Consider the following 7,350-nt stretch of genomic DNA (forward strand, 5'->3'; position numbering starts at 1 on the left):
TGAGATTATGGTAAGTGTATGATGATGAAGGATTGAAGGTGATCCTATTTTAGGCCTATTATTATGACTATGATGTGTTGATCTAATGAAGGTTTTTGATGGAAGGAAGTTATCATTATAAACCAATGAGATAATTACATGATCATACAAGGGTTTATTATCCTATGGTCTATATTAAGATTTGATTTAGAAAGTCTTAAATGCATCTCAAAAAGAGACATTCGCTTAGCACCGACTAACTAGATATGAGAGGTTTCCCTTCCAAATGAGGGAAGATTGGTTCACAATGATTCTCATGAGATAGAGACTGCCATGCAATGTGAATACATGAGTTTCACTAAATATCTTCTAGTTCTTTAACTATGTTGCACCCAGAAGAAAACTAGCTAGGGGATCCACTTAGAGTGCTATGTGCGTGTTTTGGTTCTAACATGGCAAGTGCATCACCTTCTTTCGATATAGGGTTTCATGAAACCAGATTCCATGTTAAGCTCACATTGTATATTGTCTGTTAAGGCCATTTTTTTTGAAAGTAAAATGATTGAATGAAAGTAATAAAGTGAACACTAACTAGTGTGACTTAAGAGGTTCTACTTAGTATAGGTAAGGGTAGTGGACTTTACCTATGCATTGCATAAGTTGACCTTGAGGTGAGTCCTACGAGGATGTTCTCATGTATTTATCTTATAAAAAAAGGAATATGTTGAATTTACATGTTAATGATCTTATATGATGTTGAATTCATTGATTAACATGATATTGGTATAAATTGGTATGTAGGATGATGACTATGCATTATATGAAGTATAGACATTGCTTATGATCTATTTTTCTAGTTTATTTGATTATGTGGGGTTTTGGGGATTCACATGAACATTGCACTTGTAGGCTTTGGATGAGATCGTGAGTAAAGGTCTTGTATGCCATGATGTCATGAACTCTAGAACATGAATTGTTGTTGTAACCTTATGATGACGCCATTCATATTGATATGACTTTAAGATAATTTTGTTCTTGTATACGGTTAGGAACTTCTCTTAAGTGATGTTATGATTATGGACTTGTTATGCTCTTATGTGTGCATAAAGGCTTTCAAAGTGATTTAGCATGGTTTTGAACAAAATGTCCCTTAGTGTATGATTTCTATAGTTTTACTTGCATATATTTCCATGTAGTATATATTGTTTGTACTAAACCATATTCTTTATATTTATACAAATATGTAGGTTTGGTCCATGAAAGAGCTTTCTATGCCATTTGGAAGGAAGACTTGGATATATTTCCCAAGTTGATGGTGAGTCCTCAAGTTCGAAGATGATGCCACTTTCAATCTTCATTTGTATTGACTATGTAGAAAGACACTTGTTCTTTCCTTATAATTGAGACTTTGTTGTAAGACTATATGTGACAAACTGTACTAGTGTAAGGGCTATGTGAAAACATTGTAATTCACTATTGGATGGTTTATATGTGAGACAAATATTTGACTATCTTATGAATTGGATATATTACATAAATGAGAAGTCTATGTACACTTCATAAACGAGGAGTCTATGAAAACTCTATATATGATAAGTGAGATGTCTAAGTACACTTCATTATGTAAAAGTTCTAAATTTTCATCATTATCTGTACCTATGATATGCTATAATATATGCTAAGGGCTCGTCTAAGGCCTCTTCAAGGATGAAGACACTGGTTACATTAGGGAGTGCTCCCTGGTTGTGACAAACTTGGTAACAGATCTCTAATACCCTTATAATGAATTAGGCTTAACTAGAACTTCATTTGGTATTTGAGGACTTTTAACTAGCTTAATTAAGTTGTGTTGAGTTTTAAGTCAATCCGGATGAGTTTGAAGTCAAATGTTAAGGAACAACCAAGGTGTTGGACGAGTAGTCCCTTATGTGCTTGCATGTGTTCTAATGTGACTTTGCATGTGTCATGAATTATAAGATATATGTGCATGTTTAGGGGCTTAACTTTCGAGTATGACTCTACCTAGGACCCACAAGTGGACATAGAGAAGGACCCCAATTCAAAAGGCAGAAACTGCCAGGCAGTGTCTAACAACAGGGAGTGCAAGGACTCTAAGATCTACAGGGTGTAAGGTTGCAGATCCAAACGTTAGACCCCTTTGATGAGGTGTCATTCAAACTACAGCCTGTCATTGTGGGCGTTGATGGGGGATGTTTTAGAAAATTCACCCCATATTTTTTAAATTAGGCACACAGTTTTTTTAGTTGTATTTTGGTAATTTATGATTATTAAAATGATTTAACTCTCATTTAGACCCTAACACCTAAATCAAGACCCTTTCCCTACCAAGCTTATGTGTTGATTATGTGATGAACATGGCCTTGTCGACATTATTTATGTAAATTGTAGTAGTGTCATGCAAGGGATTATATGAAGGTGTAGTGTATAGATGGTGATGTGAAGTAAGGCGATCTTGTATAATATGAAGATATGAAGTGAATTTACTCTCGTAATGCTTAAGTGATGGTATAGGATGATAAGAGGTCTGAGAAGTGTCTCATATGATAGTGTTATGTATGAATGTGTGAGATTAAAATATGTTGTCCTTAAATTATTATATGTGACTATAGTGGACTAAGATGATTATCTGTATGTCTTGATGTGTTATCTTGTGCGGTAGACTTAGTGTCCCTACTTGGTCGTTGAATGATATTGTATAACTGATAAGATGAATATTGTGTCTTGATTTGGTAGACCTAAGTCCCTATTCTTGATGCATGAAAGATATGTAAATATGCGATTCCTTTACTTGGTAGGCTAAATCACCCTTGTCATGTATGTGTATGAATGATTGGTATATGACCTTGAACAAGTAAAGAAGGTCAATGACTTGGAACCTTCAATATAGAATGAAGGTTATGATATCTTTGAAGTTGAAAGCCGTAATAGTGTCCTTCTCATGTGAATGATGGACTTAGGGATATGTTGGATGGAACAACATGAAACCATCTCTAAGAAAGTCCTTGAGCTATCCTTATTGACTATTGAATGGAAATCCTAGTGGACCTACCTTTGGTAAGGTTTATTATGATTTGGTAGTGACTAAAATATGGTATATTTTCATGTTCCCTTATGTTATTGAACTTACTGAATGAGAACATGGCTAACACCGAGTGAATATGCTTGGGGAGTGGCTCTACTTATGTCGAGACTAGAGTACAAAGAAACTCTTGATATTTCTTAACCATGTGCATACATGGAATGTGTCATAGTTTACCCTTGGAAAGTAGAACACCATCCATTGGAGTTGGGTAGACTCCGGATTCCATGACTAGCTAGTATGATTTATGTCGGTTAATGCCTACTCTCATAACGTGGGATTCATTGTAGTGTTAGATAAGTGCTACAACGTGTAGGTAGTGGAATGGGATGCTATCTATACATGGAACGAGTAGACTTTGAAGATGCTAGGATAACAGTTCTCTAGGTATTTCTAAGACCAATATGTGAAGTCCTCTAAATGTATGGTTTTCTCTCAAAATGGTTTTAAAGAAAATATGGTTTCTTAATGAAGTATGTTTTATAAAGTTACTTATCTAGGGTATCTTTGAGGATTGCATAGGTAGGCTTGAAGAGGGTATATGGACGGTCTCTTAATGTTTTACTTAGGTGAGTCTTAGAGTGAACCTTGGGTAGGGAGTCTAAGTGATGTAAATTCTTATCTTGTGGAATATAGAACTATTTGTTATGTGATCACCTAGGTGTGTGTGAAGGGGTTGTACGGGCAGCAGCTTCATAATTTACTTAGGTGGGTCATAGGATAACCTTTACTAGGGGGACTATGTAATATGGTTATGTGATTGATGTTACTTGGAAATATTCTATATGTGATTTTTGACTTGGATTATGTCTCTTTTAACTCTTTTCTAACGGGTTTTCTTTATAAAAGTGTCATGAAAGCATGTTTCTATACTAAATGTCTCTTTTTCATGTTTTTTGCATGAATTCCATAATTAGTGCATTAAATGTGCTAACTCCTTCTTTTACTTGTTGACTGAAGTGTAGGGAATGGGAAGTCTTGATATGCCATGGATGATATATAGGATTCTATGGGTTGAAGATGAACTATTGGTGAGCCCTCATCAATTTTAGGACAAGAAGTAGTTGTTCCTTTTATGTATTTAGTCTTTATTTAAGTCTTGTATGGGCTTAGTCCCTATGTTATATATTCAAAGTATTAGACGGTTTAAAGTGATATTGTAAGTATAATATTTTTAAATATAGTCTTCAGCTTGCATATTAATGAAAGTATTCTTCGTGTGTGAAGAAAGTATTAAATTCTTACTTATTTTAGAGGGTATATTATGTGATGATTGATACGAGAGGCTTGTGTGAGACTTCTCTTTGTCTCATACATCGGTAACATTCACCTTTGGGTGGTTACAAGAGAATGAGGTTGAGTTGTCTTAGGAGTGATGTCTCTCTAAACCACGTCTACATATAGTCTTGTTGATGAGTGTGAAGCACGCCACACTTATGAATGCGAGTCTATGTGATGCTTAAGACATTCTCACCTTTTTGGTATTCTTGAAAGTGTGCCTCAAGAATGACAACTCAATATGTCCTATTTCTTCTAACCTTTTTATTGTGGTTATTGGCTGTGAATACTAAAAGGTCAGCCACAAGAACAGTTGAAGAGGAGATAGCTAATGCGCGAGTTCCTCCGCAAGACAATCAAGCTCCTCCTCAAGAACAAGCTTCTCAAGGGGACCAAGCTCTGGTCAATCCTCCGGCCATGTCAGATGGAGAGATAAGGTTGAATTTCATCAACTTGGATAAATCTATGAGTACTCAAGATCAAGACATAGATACTCAAGTGCAAGCAATGGCGGCTTAAGCAAACAGGGATGTTGGACCCCATGTGAATCAAAATGCTAGTACCCTGGCTTTTCGCTTGACGGACTTTACAAGGATGAACACTCTAATGTTCTTTGGGTCTAAAGTGACTGAAGAACCCCAAGACTTTTCTGATGAGGTCTACAAGAACTTATATGTTAGGGGAGTGAGTTCTAATGAGAAAATCGAGCTAGACGAAAATCAACTCAAAGATGTGGCTCAAACATCGGTTTACTCAATGGAGGGACAATATGGCTGTAGAGTGGGTTAATAAATTGGGATGTCTTTAGGAGGGATTTTCTTGATATGTTCTTCCCAAGGGTTAAAAAAGAGAAAAAATAGTAGGGTTCATCAACCTTCATCATGGAGGTATGAATGTGCTAGAATTAACCTCAAAATTCACTAAGTTGTCTAACTATGCCTCTTCTTCTGGTGACCAATCCTAGAGATTCAATCAACCATTTTGTGAGGGTGTGTTCAATGATCTTGTGGACGAGTGTCATTTGGTGATGATTCATGACAACATGTACATTTCTTGTTTGATGGTTCATGCTTAACAAGTTAATAAGAGTAGGGTTAAGAGGAAGAATAGGGATGCTAAGAGGGAAATGTCTTATGAAGGAGGTACTTCTAAGGGAAAGTTGGAAATCCAAGACACGCCTAAGTTCAAGAAGCGATTCTCCAACCAAGATTCTACTAAATTTCCCATGTCTAGCAAGGATAGGGTGTCTAACCCTAGGTTCCAGGGGGAAGACGTGGAAATTCACTAAGTGAGAAACCTACTTGTACCAAATCTGGTAAGAAGCATACAGGTGAATGCTTAGTGAGAATGGGTAATTGCTTTGCCTGTGGAAAGAATGGCAACAAAGTGAGAGATTGTCCCGTGTTTAAGGATAAGGGGAGGGAGAGTAATCAAGAAAAATCAAGAGTTTCTAGTACCGATCCTCCTAAGAAGAATCACTTCTATGCTCTCCTCTCTAGGAGTGAACGAGGGGATTCTCACGATGTCGTCACCGGTATGTTAAAATGTTCTCCATTACTTTCTATGCTTTACTAGATCTCGTTGCTACCTTATCTTATGTAACTTCATTAGTAGCTAAAAAGTTTGACGGTCTACCCGATGTTTTGATTGAACCTTTTTTGGTTACTACCTCAGTGGGTAACTTCATTGTGGCTAGAAGGATATGTAGGACTTTGATGCCAATTGGGGATGGATTAGTTGGATGCTTTTTATTTGCTTTTATTGATTGTAGAACAAGGGTAGTTATGTTACAATTTCCTAATGATCTCTTCTTAGAATGGAAGGAGGGAAACTCAATCCCTAGAGATCAAATATTTCATGTCTAAAAGCTTGAAGGATGATTTGTAAGAGGTGTCTTTACCACATTGTGAGGGTCAAGGACCTTAAGTCTGAGGTTCCTCCTTTAGAGTCGGTACCTGTAGTGAAAGATTTTGCATAAGTCTTCCTCAATTACATTCTAGGAATCCATCCCAAACGGGAAATAGACTTCAGCATAGACTTGTTGCCGGATGTGAAGCCTATTTCAATCCCTCCTTACTGGATGGATCCAAACTAGTTGAAGGAACTAAAGTTTAAACTCAAAGATTTACTTGACAAAGGTTTCATATAACTTAGGGTTTCCCTAGAGCCGATGTTATTTGTAAAGAAAAAGGATTGATCCATTAGGAATTGCATTGATTAGCGTCAACTAAATAAGGTCATCATAAAGAAGAAGTATCCTCTCCCTTGAATCGACAATTTGTTTGATCAACTTCAAGGGGAAAGTTATTTTTGAAAATTTGATTTGAGGTCGAGGTATCACCAAATTAGTGTTAGAGGTGAACACATACCTAAAAAGACTTTCCAAACTAGGTATGGTAATTATGAGTTCCTAGTTATGTATTTTGGACTAACTAATGCCCCGGTGTCTTTTATGAACCTTAGAAATAGAGTCTTCCGGAATCACCTTGACTCTTTTATAATTGTCTTCGTTGATGAAAAAATTGGTGTATTCTAAGAGTGAGGATGATCAAATGGGTCATTCGATAGTAGTATTGCAAGTTCTCAAGGAACATCAACTCTTTTCTAAATCTAGTATGTGTGATTTTTTTTGAGATCGTTTGCTTTTCTTGGTAACATTACCTCAAGTGAGGGTATTGAGGTCGATCAGAAGAAAATCGAAGCAGTTCAGAATTGGCCTAGACCTTTGACTCCAATCGATATTACATGTTTCTTGGGTTTAGCCAGGTATTATAGGATATTTGTTTATGAGTTTGCACCAATTGGTTTTCCTTTGACAACCTTAACCCAAAAAATGCTAAGTTTGAAGTGGTCGAAAGATTGTATAAAAGGCTTCCAAGAGTTGAAAGTTTAAGGTCAAACATCAAAGAATGGGTGGTTAATCTCAATTAATGCATGTCCGTACTTGGAATTGGGAAGATATCAATTTGGACTGTGTGGTGGGCTTGCCTCAA

Source organism: Solanum lycopersicum, chromosome 1 (genome assembly GCF_036512215.1).
Source record: "Solanum lycopersicum chromosome 1, SLM_r2.1".
NCBI classification, from domain to species: Eukaryota; Viridiplantae; Streptophyta; class Magnoliopsida; order Solanales; family Solanaceae; genus Solanum; species Solanum lycopersicum.